Source organism: Ictidomys tridecemlineatus, unplaced genomic scaffold, assembly GCF_052094955.1.
Source record: "Ictidomys tridecemlineatus isolate mIctTri1 unplaced genomic scaffold, mIctTri1.hap1 Scaffold_64, whole genome shotgun sequence".
Taxonomy (NCBI): Eukaryota; Metazoa; Chordata; class Mammalia; order Rodentia; family Sciuridae; genus Ictidomys; species Ictidomys tridecemlineatus.
In genome coordinates, this window is record NW_027524440.1 from 396,658 (window position 1) to 411,927 (window position 15,270).

The 15,270-nt window shown below is 43.5% G+C and overlaps 1 protein-coding gene across 1 annotated transcript in view; it reads right to left on the bottom strand.

The window, feature by feature from the left end:
• Positions 1-1,445: 1,445 nt before the first annotated feature.
• Positions 1,446-15,270, bottom strand: part of LOC144374335 (uncharacterized) — a 90,461-nt gene continuing 76,636 nt past the window's right edge. The window contains exon 16 of the mRNA XM_078037191.1: positions 1,446-1,626. The gene's annotated coding sequence lies outside the window, so the exon portion shown is untranslated. The remainder of the gene's footprint in view (positions 1,627-15,270) is intronic.

Genomic DNA, 15,270 nt, shown 5'->3' on the forward strand with positions numbered 1-15,270 from the left:
ATTTTTTTATCATTTATTCTCTTTCAACTTTTTTTGTCTTTTTCTCCTACTTTCTGGATAATATCCTTAATTTATTGTTTGCATTTTGAAGTAACATTTTTGTTTCAGTAATTATATCTTTAAAAGTTAAGGAAAACATTTTTTTCATACTTTCTTATTTCTAAATGTTACATTTTATTTTTATAATATTTTGATGTTGACCCTGCCAACTCTTTCAGGAGATTATTTATGGTTTTCTGAAGTTATCTTTTTCCCCATTCATTGTGTCTTTTTTTTTTCTTTTGATTTGCTGTGCTCCCTTACTTCTCTGTTAGAGATTCTCATCAGATGTGTTGACTTTTGGCCACAGATTCATATTTCAAAATGAGTTCATAAAACAGTGACTGAAAGCTCTGTTTGTTGGCTAGTAACTTTCATGGTAGAGCAGTATAAAACAAACTTCACACATGCACCGAAACGTGTGGTTTTCCTTGCAATATTTGAAATGTTACCACTGTGCTTGGACGTATGAGAAAACCCCCACCCCTGTCTCCCTCATAGCCTAGGCTTCCCTTCTGCATGTCCTGTGTTAGTATTTATTGCTTTATGCTGACGGGCACCCAGAGCCGCCACAGACTGGCGCCATGCCCTGCTTGCTGGCCCCTCCTGGTGCCCACGGCTATGGCTGTGTGTGCTGTGAATGGATGCTGCCATCCAAGAGGTGGTGCTCAGGTCTGTGTCTTGTTAGGGTGAATGTGTGAGTCCTCCCCTCACCTGTGTTGTGTGCCTCAAGGGAAGAAAACTTTGGAATTACCAAAAAAATAATAATAATAAAATAGCAATATTAAAACATGTTACTATAAATACATTTTATAAATAAAACATATTATAAATATAAGACATTTACAAATAAAACATGTTTTATAAATAAAACAGAATAGGATTGGTGATTAAAAAGAATAATAAGAATCACAAAGGATGTGAAAGTTCTTTTATAAGTCAGGTTATTCAATAAAATGGAACAAATGTTTGATCACCTGGGGACAAAAGAGTAACTTATATTTCTATTTCATGGCTTATTCCAAAATAAATTCCAGAGAAATTAAAATTCATTATAAATAAATGAAACAGCAAACCTACCATAATATAATATTAAATATTTGTGTGATCTGTGGCAAGACAATACTTTTTAAGAGTTGCATATCTGGTACCAAAGGCAGAAACCATGAAGGAGATTACTAATGTGTTTAGCATAAAAATGCATACGATGTAAATATCTCTAAAACTAACATTTAAAAGTTAAAGGCATGATCTTCAAAGGTGTCAGAAGTCACCTCTGTGAGAGGGAGTGACTGAGAACCACACAGATTTTAATAGACCAAGGAGACATGAGGTCTAAGTGCCATGTGTTATCCTGAACTGGATTTGGTATTAAAACAAAAAAAAAGACATTTATGGAAAATGAATAAAATTCAAGTACTGCTATTTATTTAATAGAATTCCAACAAATTTAATATTTTAGTTTTCATCATTATTTTGTGGGTTATATAAGATGTTAACACAATGAGAAGATGGATATACAGTAGACAGGAGTTTTCTAGATTGTTTTTCCATCTTCTATAAATCCAAAGTAATCTTCAAATAAAACTGGAAAAAAGAAAGATAACAAGGTGGAAAGTTATTTTTAAGTTATGACTCATGAAAGATCAATATCCTTAATTTTTGAAGATCTCCTTCAAGTCCTTATAAAAATAATGCTCTAATTAAGAAAGGATTGAGTGATACCAATAGAAATCACACACACACAAAAAAACAACCATAAATGGATAAAGATATATTAAAATGTTGTCTTAATCAAAAAATGCAAATTACATAATTTAAAGCTTTTTTCATCTAAGAAGTTGGCAAAGATTTCTTCAAAACATTTAGTATAATCTTAGGATATGAGAAAGTGTAAACATAAAATCTAATCATCTCAATATTTTTAGTAATGTATCCAAGTTTCGATCATTTCAGTGATTTATCCTAAGGCTTTTAACTCTCAACAGACACAAAGTTTTAGCCACAATGGAGCAGGACTAATAGTAAGAACAAACATTGTAAACAGTTTCTAAATAGATTCTAACATGAGACAGATAAAGTAAATTATAATTGTTCCATTAGTGGAATAGTATGTAATCATTTTTAAATGACATTACATGAATAGCCCAGCACAGAAGGATTTTTATATGAAAAGACCAGCACAGAGGGATTTTTAGGGCAGGGATTCTTCTCTACATGATACTGCAGTGGTGGTGTAGGTCATGCACATTTGCCCGGACCCAAGGCACATACAGAGCAATAGAAAACGCTAAGGTAAACCTTGAACTTTAGGTGATCACTGTGTGTTAATATGGATTCAGTGATTATAACAACTACACCATTCTAATGGGGCATATTTCTAATAGGGGAGGCTAAGCATGAGAAATACAGGGGGAAGGTGTGCTGTCTTTGTAATTTCTGCTCATTTTTTTCTGTGAATTTAAATCCGTTTCAAAAACTAAAATCTAGTTTTTAAAAATATCATTACGAAGAAAAAAATAGTGGTAGGAAACAATATTTTTGAAATGCACAAATTCTAACAGAAACCTTTTCCCTTGACTGTGTCACACTTTTCTGTAAAAAGAAATAAGTTTTTAATTTTAGGTTTAAAATAAATAGAATGCTGTGGCAAGGAGGGCAAGAGGACACAGAAATCATAGGCAAACCAAGTTGGAAAGTGGAAATAAAACAGAAGAATGTATTCCAGGTGAGTTAAAAAAAAGACAGAATGAAGGTAGAAAGTAATTGGTTAGAGATTCAGGACTGAATCATAACTGGAGAGTATCCACCCGAGATCCGTTGGCTCGATAAGGGATGTATATGATGGGAAACTCAGCTGAAGGATGAGTTATGCAGAGAAGAAATTAAAGGGAACTTCAGTCCAATTGTAGATTTCCCTAAGATCTCTTCATTCAGTTGACTGCAATTATTACAGAATATGAGGTCAACATTAAAATATTACTAGTATATCCATTTTAGAGACGTTTAGCAAATTTCATGCAATGTAATTTATGAAGTGCTTAGCACAGTGCTTCACATAAAGTGAACAAAAATAATGAATATATTTTTTATTTATCACCTTATCATTCTTAGGAAGATTATTATCAAATTGAGGCTCAAATAAGTTAACTGACTTGGGCAAGGGCACCCAACTAGAAAAGAATCTCTGCTCAGAATTGTATTCTAATCTATATAACTCTGAGAGCCTTTTCTCTCTTGCCTGTTTTGAAAATTGTATGGGTGTAGTATGCCAGCATTGGGATATAAAAAAAAATGAAGTATTGCAACTCTACCCAGCATGGGAATGTAAAATTGCTATTCCAATGCATTTTTGTATCAATTCCATAGATGTTTAATTCTGAGAATGAAGACTCAAGGAAAGGGTGGCCAATAGAAGTGTCTTCCATTGAGTAATCATAGGTTTTAGTTAGTATTTTTTTATTTAAAATGCTGTTAGCTTATAATATCACTAATCTGCCCAAGAAGATATATCCCACACTTATCATTTGTTCATTCAACTAATAAATGTTTTGCATCAGCATATACCGCGGTCTAGACTCTCACATTACCAAAATAAATTAGACCCATGATCCCTCCCATTACATCAATTAACCAACTAATATTCACCTTTTTCTTCTTGTCCCTCTTTCCTATGTCTACTTGCTTAGTCAAGCAATTATTCATTGCTGCAGTCCGGCTACAGCAAAATAACTGGGTGGTGACGAATAACTTGTGTAGATTGATACAGCAGGAGTGGGAGCCCTTTATTGTAGGACAACAGAGGTATTTATACATTCCACACAGCTTATCTTAATTAACATAAACTAGATACAGCAGTCAATCAATAAGAAATCTCCACACTTAATGGCTCGCTGGCGCCACCTCATAAACCACTCTCCCTGGCAAAATGCCAGGCACCATCCTGACTTGTTTACAGACTCCAACAATTCATTACCTGTGTGTTTAGGATTGTCACAATGCTCTTACATTATTTATAGTTAAGTTTTATTCCTGAATTTGATAATATAAATATATTTCAATTATTTTTAAATGATGGAGGCATTCTCTTGACCATGATGTACTATTTATACAATAATTTCTCTTTCTTCTAATCAGATACACCAGTAGAGTTGGTTATCTCTGTGATGTAGGGGTGCTTAGAACTTCTGGCTTTATCAAAAGTCTTTAGAGTGTAAACCAACACTAGAACAAAGAGTGTCATTATACCATTCTGTTGAATATATAAGGCTTATTCTCTGGTAATAAGAAAATGATGTTAATGTTCAGGAACAAAACTGACAGGAGGCTTACATTGCATTGCATGTGATTGACAGTGCATAAACAAATAAATATATGGTGATAAGTGTTCCAAAATTAAAAGAAAATAAAAGAACCCTAACTATTGATTAAAGAACAATATAGGGAGAGAGCTTGCTCTTTAAATTGAGTGGTTCGTCAAAGCCACTTTGAAAATATATTTGAACAGAAATCTTTAGTAAAGTGAGGGGGGAAATCTGATGATAACTTGAGGCCTTCCTAGAAGAACAAAATGCATGAGCTAATAGCAGATCTGGTGTGTTCAAGAAGCATCAGGGAAACCAGATGTCTCACTGAGTAGCCTAGAAAAGAAGTTGTAATAAAAGATGATTTGGAGCAAAGGTGGGAGAACAGGTGAAGCAGAGCCTGTAAATCTGGCTCTGAGGAAGACAAGGCCTTAGAATGCTATGAGCAGGAACAGTTGCATGATCTCAGGTTTGTAAATTGTCACAATATTTGTACATACATATATTGTATGCATAGTTGACCCATGCATATGATATGTAATAATAAAATCAGGGCAATTAGCACTTCCAGATACTTAAACATTTATAATTTCTGTGAATTGGGAAAATTCAGATTCCTCTGGTTGTTTTGAAATATATAATAAATTGTTATAGACTGCAGAAATTCTTCTGTGCTATAGAATACAAAACTAGCTCCTCTTATGTGGTTGTACTGTAGTACTCATTATCAAATCTCTCTTGATCCCCTCTCTCCTCTTTTTCTTAGCCTCTAGTGATCACTCCACTCTTCTTCTATGAGATTCGACTTTTCATCTTTTGTGAAAGAATGAGAACTTGCAATATTTTTCTTTGCCTTGCTAATTGTATCTAATAAAAGACCCTCCAGTTCCATCCATGTTTCCATGATGACAAGATTTCATCTATTTTATGGTTGAATAATATTCCTTTTAAATGACTGCCCTAATTGCTGTCTTAAAAAATAGCCTCAAAAGGAAAAGTTCTTTAGCAGGAAGATCAAGCTAGAAGTGCTGCTATAATCTAGGAAAGAGATGACAGATTTAGAAGCCACTGAAGAAGCCATGGGAAAGTGCTGGATATAATTTAGGATGTGTTTATAGATACTGTAGGAGGCTGAATAACATTTATCCAAAATATCAGCTCTTAATCCTTGAAACCTGCTATATTATTTGAAAAAAAGGATCTTTTGCAGATCTGGTTGAAAATTTTGAGGAAAAAAAGATAATCTTGCTTTATTGGTGTGGGCCCTAAATGCCATTACAGTGTGATAAGAAAGGTACAGGGAGCCTCAACATGAAAACAGAAAAAGTGAAGGCAATGCCACCACCGAAGTAGAGGTTGATTCTAAGTCAGAAGTCAAGGAATGCAAGGACTCACCCGAAGAGACAAGGAACAGATTCTCCTCCAGATCCTCTGGCACCTTAATTGGTCTGTTAAACTAATTTTGGACTTCTAGACTCCAGAACTGTTAGAGAATAAATTTTAAGGCAGTAATCTTTTGAGATACCTGGTAACAGCAGGCTCACAAAACTAACAAAGGCTTGATGTCACATGTGAAAGGAAAAGAAGAGCCAGAGAAAACTGGAGGCAATTTTGTTTAAGTGAAGACATGGTGTTTCCAATTCCTGAGATGGAGACCTTTGGGACAGTAACAACGTTAGAGGAGAAAAATAAAATTATAGTTTAGACATGTTATGTTTAAGATTATTATCAGCATTTAAAGGTAGCAAATCAGAAGACTGTGAGTCTGGAATTGAAAGGACGATTCAGGGCTGGAGGTGGAGATTAGAGTTATTAACAACATCAAAAAAAGAGTCATTAGCAGTGTATAAGTAGTAATTAATGTCATAGTACAGAATGAGCTCACTTAGGAAGCACTGGAGACAGGGAATGTGTTCAATGACATAGTTCAGAAACTTCCTCATTCGGACATCAAGAAAATCAGGAGGACCTAGCAAAAGACATGGAGAGTAAACTGTGATTAATCTGTGAAAAGAACCAAGAGAAGATGGTGATCTAAATTCCAAATAAAGATGATTTATCACAATGCTGGGAGCAATTCTGTCAAATGCTGTGGAAAGAATATAGGATGGGGAAGTTTAGACAGCTAATAGGAATTTTTGGGGAGTGGAGCTATAAGTGAAAGGAAATAGGGAAAATAACAGAGTATCAGGTAGGAGTATGTTTTTAAGATGAAAATTGTCCTAGCAATAACATATGGTCTTAACAGGGTCAATGATCAGAGGATGATGAGCATATGAGCTGAGTCAAAGAGGATTATGAACATAATGTTGGGAATGTATTCTGCAATAGGGAGAATCTAGTCTTTGAAATCTAAGAAGATAAATCAAGTCTTGACATGAAAACAAGTATATATATATATATATATATATATATATATATATATATATATATATATTATGCATATGAACACAATATCTTTATATTATTTTTATGTGGTTCTGAGGATTGAATCCAGTGCCTCACACATGCAAGGCAAGCTTTCTACTCATGAGCCACAGCTACAGCCCCTAAAAGAAGTTTTTTTTTTTTTTAAAAAAATATATTTGAGAAGGATGACATGATAACTGGTTTAACAACAATAAAAATAAAGTTAAGAAAATATATGTTTATATAATAATTTAATTTGTAAGGTCTTTCCTATGCATTATCTTTTTCTGTTCTTACAACTTCCATGTGATGTTAAGTGGTAGTAACCACATTTGATAGAAGAGTGAACTGGTTGAAGTGATTTGCACAAGACCTAGGAAGCTAGTAAGCCATGACATGAAAATGTTTAAAGAAAAACAGTTTTGAGTTAATGTAGCACATAGGTCATTAGGAGAGAATAATAAATAGAAAAAGGAAAAGAGAACGTAATAATCCAAATAGAATATATTAAAGATCCAATAAAGACAGTGGGTGCCAAAATGAGCAGAGTGTGTTTATGCGTATATGTGTGCAAGTGCATGCACTTATTTTTATAGTCTCGGGCCATGGTATATTACTGGAGTGTGATTTTGCATCACCACCATCACAATAATACACTCCCTTTCAATCTACATTTTGTTCCAAATTTCTTTCATATTTATTACTTCATTTTACAGTTGTATCTAAAATGAGCTGTAGATCACTGATATCTTATTGATATGAGAATCCAATTTTCACAATGTACAACTTGACCAAAATTATGAGACTGGAATATAAATGAAAAGTTACTCAAAATTCAAATTTATAACTCTAGACCCAACCTAATGTGTTTTCTTAAATGAGGAAAATAGAAGAAGAAGGAAGAGAAGAATTAAGTTAGACTGGAGAGGTCCAGGAGAATTACACAATAATGAATCTGGGATCATACTTACCAATTAGGTCAAAATATTATTGGAAATAATATCCTTAAGTAGCAACTAGATGTACTTAAGTAGATCTATCCCAGAGAAAATTCCTGGATTTTTGACATATATATCCACTGTACGTGAAATGCACTGTAGCATCTTGAAATCAGCATGCCCTAAATTCCCTTCCCAATCATGCTTATCTTTTTGGATTCCCCATTGGGATAAATGTTAATCCAACAGAAGTCTGACACAGAAATCTTAGAGTTATCTCCAGCTTTCCTTTCCTTACTCTCTGTATCTAATCAATTATGAACACCTATGAAATGTATACCTCCATTTCTCTTGTCTGAATCCTCATTGCTACTCTTTATTTATAACATCTGTCTTTCTTGCTTCCTTTCTGCAGTTTCCTCCAATTTGTTCTCTTTGCTGCTGGTCTTTTTATACTACAGTAAAATCTCCACATTGATATACTTGTAATTCTAAATTGAAAATAATATCATATCACTCTCTCAACTTAAACTTTTCAGAATATTTTTTACAATCTATAGTTCAAGCTCAAACCCATCACACAATATACATAAACTTGTTATCTTACTGCTATCTACACTTCATCTCCTTTCAATTCATGTAAACATTGCATAATGTTCAAATCAGGTTAAATATATTATCACCTCATTTATCATTTCTTTATGGTAAAAAAATTCAAGTCTTTCTTCTAGTTTTTGAAATATACAGTACATTTTTGTTATCTATAGTTGCACTACTGTGCAAAAACAGCATACTAGAATTTCTTACCCTTAAGTAACTTCAACTTGGTACCCATTGATCAACCTTTCCCAAACTTCTGCTTTCTCCAGCCTCTTACAACCACCATTCTACTCTCAACTTCTATGAGATCAACTTTTTAAAAGTCTGCATATGAGTGAGATTGTGTGGTACTTGGCTTTCTGTGCATGGCTTATTTCTCCTAACATGATCACCTTCAGTTCCACTTGTATTGCTTCAAATAAAAGGATTTCATTCTTTTTATGAATACTATTCCACTGTATATATACACCACCTTTTCTTTATCTATTCATCAGATGATGTTTAGATTTTTTCCATTTCTTGGCTATTGCAAACAGTGCTGTAATAATCATGGGAGAACAGGTGTCTCTTTAACATACAGATTTCATTTCATTTGATATAAGTACCCAGTGGTGGGATTGTAGCTCTACTTACAATTTTTTGAGACACCCTAAGCTGTCTTTGATAAGGTTTGTACTAATTTACATTCTCACCAACAATGTACAAGAGTTCCCTTTTCTCCACCAGTTCTCATCACTACTTGCTATCTTTAGTGTTTTTGATGAAAGCCATTTTTACCAGAGTAAGGTAATATCTTATTGTGGTTTTTATTTGTAGTTCCCTGATGATTAGGTTTTTTTTTAATATATACATGGCCTTTTTTATATCTTCTTTTGAGAAATGTCTATTTAGGTTTATTGCTCACTTAAAATTTTTCTTTTTTTGGCATCGAGTTTTTGTAATTCCTTACACATTGCAGATGTCAACCATTGTCAGATATAATCCCACTTGCTTAAATATAGCAACTTTTTAAATGTTCTGTTGGGTTTGCAGTTATTGTTTTTTCTTCACCATGTTATTAAACTCCTTGAGTTCAAAGGTTCTCTTATATATCTCTCTTTGTATCTCCAGTAGGCTTGGCACACTGTATGTCCTAAAACCTAACTGTTAAAGAATGGAAAATGATATATTAATGGAATGCAATGCCTGAAGAACTGAAACTCAGAAGAATGAGATAAACTCAACTTACAGCATAAATCTGGATATCTTTCTTTTATTTTTAGACCTTGGTTTTCCTATCTTTAAAATCATACCTCTTGACTAAATACTCTCAGAGGCCCCTTCAGCTCTCCAATGTTCCAAGTATGTCTGTTTGAAATTGGGTTATGTTAATGTAGTTCTATTTTTTCTGCGAAGTCCCAAAGCATGCCAAACCCTCTAGCTACCTGAGAAAGTCAATTGTTTTCCAAACAGTGAACAATTTATTTCCTAACCATTGGCTGAAACACTGCAATCTTTTATAAAAAAGAAATCTTCCAGTAATATAAACATAATAGTTTGAACCCAGAGATTGAGATTTTGGAAAATATGAACAGCTCTCTCATCTCCTTTGGAAGATGAATATGATTTTGAGAGGTTTCATCTGAAGTCAGCTTGTACATGAAAATCACACTTTGGATGTAAATGACACTTATGCTTGGATTCATTCTACTTAATCTCTAAAGTCCTTTGCTTAGTTAAAAAATATTTAGCAAAGTAAGGATTTTTTGACAGAATCTGTGTTTCTCTAATGGCATTTGGAACTAAAAATTCTTCTTGCTTATGCTTATGATACCCTGGGTGCTGTGGCTGTGTGGGGAGCTTCCCCGCAACACACAGGTTTGAGAGGCCTGCCCACTAGAGGGGGGAGTGCCCCTCTACCCTGGGTGCTTTGGCCATGTGGGGAACTCCCCAGACACCCAGGGGAGAGGGGCCTCCCCACTCGACGGGGGAGTGCCCCTCTACCCTGGGTAAGCAGGTGGTGTGGGAAGCTACCACCAAAACCCAGGTGAGAAGGGCCTCCCCCTTCGAGGGGGAAGTCCCCCTCGACCCTGGGTGTGGTGGCAGTGTTGGTAGCTCCCCACCTACAACCAGGTGAGAGAGGCCCCCCCTGGAGGGGGGAGTGCCCCTCTACCCTGGATGTGGTGGCAGTGTGGGGAGCTCCCCCTCATCCCTAGGTTAGAGGGACCTTTCCCTGGAGGGGGTAGTGCTCCTCTGCACTGGTGCGGTGGCGGTGTGGGGAGCTCTACCCCACCACACCCAGGTTAGAGGGGCCTCCCCGCTAGATGGGGGAGTGCCCTCTACTCTGGGTGCAGTAGTGCGGTGGGGAACTCCCCACACACACCCAGGGTAGAGGGGACCCACCCTAGAGGGAGAAGAGGCCTCCTACACTGGATGCAGAGGGGTGATCCCCCAAACACTCAGGGTAGAGGTGCCTGGACTCATAGTGGGGGGGAGTGCTCCTGTACCCGGATCGCGGTGGGGAGGTCCTCCCTGACACCCAGGGTAGAGGGGCCTGAGCCCTAGAGAGGGGAGTACCCTCCTACCCTGGGTGCAGTGAGTTGTCCCCCCCCAGACACCCAGGGTAGAGGGGCCTGCCACTTAGAGGGGGGAGTGCCCCCTACCCTGAGTGCTGTGGGGAGCTCCTCCAACACCCAGGGTAGAGAGGCCTCTCCCCTAGTTGGGGGAGTGCTCCTTTAACCTGGGTGCTGTGGCGGTGTGGGGAGCTCCTCCCCTCAAACCCCGGTTAGAGGGGCCCCCCCTAGAGGGGGGGAAAGTCCGTCTTCCCTGGGTGTGGTGGCGGTGTGGGGAGCTCCCCCCCCACATATTCAGGTGAGAGGGGCTTCCACCCTGGAGGGGGGAGTGCCCCTATACCAGGGGTGCAGTGGCGGTGTGGCAGTGTGGGAAGCTCCCCCCATCACCCAGGATAGAGGGGCCTCCTCCCTGGAGGGGGGATTGCCCTTCTACCCTGGGTGCAGTGGAGGTGTGGGGAGCTCCACCCCTCCACACCCAGGTTAGAGGGGCCTCCCCCCTCGAAGGGGTAGTGCCCTTCTACGCTGGGTGTGGTGGTGGTGTGGGGAGCGCCTCCCACACACACCCAGGTTTGAGAGGCCTACCCCCTCAACCAGGGAGTGCCCTCTACCCTGGGTGCAGTAGTTCTGTGGGGAGCTCTTCCCCACACCCTGGGTGTGGCGTCGGTGTGGGGAGCTCCCCCCTGACAACCAGGTGAGAGGGGCCTCTCCCTGGAGTGGGGAGTCCCCCTCGATCCTGGGTGTACTGGCGGTATGGAGAGCCCCCCGCCATGCTCAGGTGACAGCGGCCTCCCCCTGGAGGAGGAAGTGCCCCTCTACCCTGGGTGAGATGGTGGTGTGGGGAGCTACCCCCAGATACCCAGGATAGAGGGGCTTCACCCCTCAAGGGGGGAGAGCCCCTCTACCCTTGGTGGGGTAGTGGTGTGGGGAGCTCCACCCTGACACCCAGGTTAGAGGACCTTCCCCCCTAGAGGGGGGAGTGCACTCTACCCTGGGTGAGGAAGTGAGGTGGGGAGCTCCCCCCAACATCCAGGTTAGAGGGGCCTCCCTCATACAGCAGGGAGTGCCCTCTAGCCTGCATGAGATGGCGGTGTGGGGAGCTCCCCCTTGACACCCAGGTGAGAGGGGCCTCCCCCCTAGAGGGGGGAGTGCCCCTCTTCCCTGGGTGCTGTGGTGGTGCAGGGAGCTCCCCACACACACACACCCAGGTTCGAGGGGCATCCCTCTGGAGGGAGAGTGCTGCTTACCTGGGTACAGTGGTGGTGTGGGGAGCTTCCCCGGACACCCGGTTAAGGTTAAAGGGGCCTCCCCACTCGAGGGGAGAGTGCCCCTCCACCATGGGTGTGGTGGGAATCTCTCCATGCCACCCAGGTATGAGGGGCCTAGGGGCGAGTGCCCCTCTGCCTTGGATGCTGTGGTGAGCTCTACCAGACACCCAGCTTCGAAAGGGCCTCCCCTCTGGATGGGGGACTGTCCCTCTGCCCTGGGTCCGGTGGGGAGCTCTACCCAACACCCAGGTTTGAGGGGCCTCCCTCCTCTGAGGGGAGTGCCCCTCTACTTTAAGTGCTATGGTCCTGTGGGGAGCTACACCTGAAAACCATGTTCAAAGGGCATCCCCCTCGAGGTGGGAGTGCCACTGTACCCTGGGTGCAGTGGAGAGCTTCACCTAACACCCAGGTTTGAGGGGCCTCACCCCTGTAGGTTGGAGTGCCCCTCTACCCTGGGTGCATTGGGGAGCTCCATCCTATACCCAGATTGGAGGGGCATCCCCCCTGGAGGGGGGAGTGCCCTTCTGCCTTGGGTGCCTTTTGGAGCTCCTCTGGACACCTTGGTTGGAGGCTTCTCCCCACTGGAGGCAGGAGTGCCCCCTGCCCTGCTTCCCCCTCGAGGGGGAAGACCCATCAAACCTGGGTGTTGGGGGGAGATCCCCACACCACCACTGTACCCAGGGTAGAGAGGCACTCCCCCCTCGAAGTGGGAGGCACCTCGAACCTGGGTGTCAGGGAGAGCTCCCCACAGCACCCAGGGCAGAGGGGCAGTCCCCCCTCCTTGGGGGAGGCTCATCTAACCTGGGTGTCGGGAGGAGCTCCCCACACCACTACAGCAACCAGGGTAGAGGCCACTCCCCCCTCCAGGGGCAGGTCCCCTCTGACATGGATGTGTTGGGGGGAGCTCCCCACATCACTACCACAAGGAAGGTAGAGGGTAGTCCCTTGCCAGTACAGAGGCCCCTGTAACCTGGGGGTCCAGAGGGAGCTCCCCACACAAGTACTGCACCCAGGCTAGAGACCACACCCTGCTGGGGGGGGAAATCTCCTCTAACCTGGGTGTCAGGGGAGAGCTCCCTACCCTACTATGGCACCCCGGGTAGAGGCCACTACCCCATCTAGTGGGGAGGCCCCTCTAACCTGTGTGTGGATGGGGAGTTCCCCACACCAATAGCTCACCCATGGTAGAGACTACTCTTTCCTCCGGGGGGGAGGCCCCTCTAACCTGGGTGTGGTGGGGAGATTCCCACACCACTATCCCACCCAGGGTTGAGGACACTCCCCCCCTCCCTCTCGAGGGGGTAGGTCTCTCTAACCTTGGTGTTGGGGGAATCTCCACACACCAATACTTCACCAAGTGTAGAGGCCACTCGCCAGTCTAGTGGGGAGGCCCCTCTAACTAGTGTGTGTGTGGGGGGAATTACCCACACTAATACTGCACCCATGGTAGAGACTACTCCTTCCTCCAGGGGGAGGCCTCTCTAACCTGGGTGTGGCTGGGAGCTCCCCATCCCACTATGACACAGAGGTTAGAGGCCACTCCCCAATTAGGGGGAGGCCCCTCTAACCTGGGTGTATGGAGGAGAGCTCCCTACAAAACTAGTGCACACAGGATAGAGGCCACTCCCCCCTCCAGGGGGGGAAGCTCCTCTAACCTGTGTGTTCGGGGAGCTCCCCATTCCACTACTGCACCCAGGGTAGAGGACATTCCCCCCTCCAGGGGGGCCACCCCTCTAACGAGTACTGCACCCAGGGTAGAGGCCACTCCCCTTCCACAGCGCAGGCCCCTCTAACCTGGGTGCTGTAGGGGAGCTCCCCACAACACTACTGCACCCCGGGTAGAGAACACTCCCCGCTCCAGGAGGGAGGCCCCTCTAACCTGTGTGTCAGCGGGAGCTTCACATACTGCTACTGCACCCAGGGTAGAGGCCACTACCCCCTACAGGGGGAGGCCCCTCTAATCTGGGCACTGGTGGGAAGCTCCCCACCGCAACCAGGACAGAGGGGGAGTCCCCCCTCCTGGGGGGAGGCTCATCTAACCTTGGTGTCCAGGGAGCTCCCCACACCACTATCACAACCAGGGTAGAGGCCACTCCCCGCTCCAGGGGTGAGGTCCCTCTAAACTGGGTGTCAGGGGGGAGTTCCCCACACCAATACTGCACCCAGGGTAGAGGACACTCTCCTCTCCAGGGTTGAGGCCCCTCTAACATGGGTGTTGGTGAGGAGATCCCCAAACCCCTAAAGCACTCATGCTTTTGGCCACTCCCCCTCAAGGAGAGAGGACCCTCTAACCTAGATGTGGAGTGGAAGCTCCCCACACCACTACCTCACCCATGATAGAGACCTCTCCCCCCTCCAGGGGGGAGGCCCCTCTAACTTGGCTGTCCAGGGGGAGCTCCCCACACCACTACCACACCTAGGTTAGAGGCCACTCCAACCTCCAGAGGGGAGGCCCCTTGAACCTGGATGTCGGGGGGAGCTCCCCACAGAACTACCACACCCAGGATAGAGGCCACTCTCCCCTCCAGGTGGGAGGCCCCTCTAACCTTGGTGTTGTGGGGGAGCTCCCCACACCACTACTGCACCAAGGGTAGAGGCCACTACCCCCTCCAGGGGTGAGGCCCCTATAACCTGAGTGTCAGGATGAATTCCCCCAACCACTACTGCACCCAGGGTTGAGGCCACTCCCCGCTCCAGGGGTAGGTCCCTCTAACCTGGGTGTCCAGAGAGAGCTCCCCACACCACTAAGACACCCAAGGTAGACACCACTCCCCCCTCCAGGGAGATGACCCCTCTAACCTGGGTCTCGGGGCGGGGAGGAGCTCCCAACATCACTACCACAACCAGTGTAGAGGGTAGTCTTCCTGCCAGTAGAGAGCCCCTCTAACCTGAGTGTCCAGGGGAAGCTTCCCACACCACTAATACACCCAGGGTAGAGGGCACTCCCTCCTCTGGGGGAGGCCCCCCCTAACCTGGTTGTGAAGTGGGAGTTCCCTGAACCAATACCACACCCAGGGTAGAGACCACTCCCCACTAAAGGGGAGAGGCCCCTCTAACCTGGGTGTCAGGGAGGAGCTCCCCAAACCACTACCTCACACAGGGTAGAGGACACTCCCACCTCCAGGGGGGAAGTGGAATCTTTTCTATGATGGAAGGCAAGTTT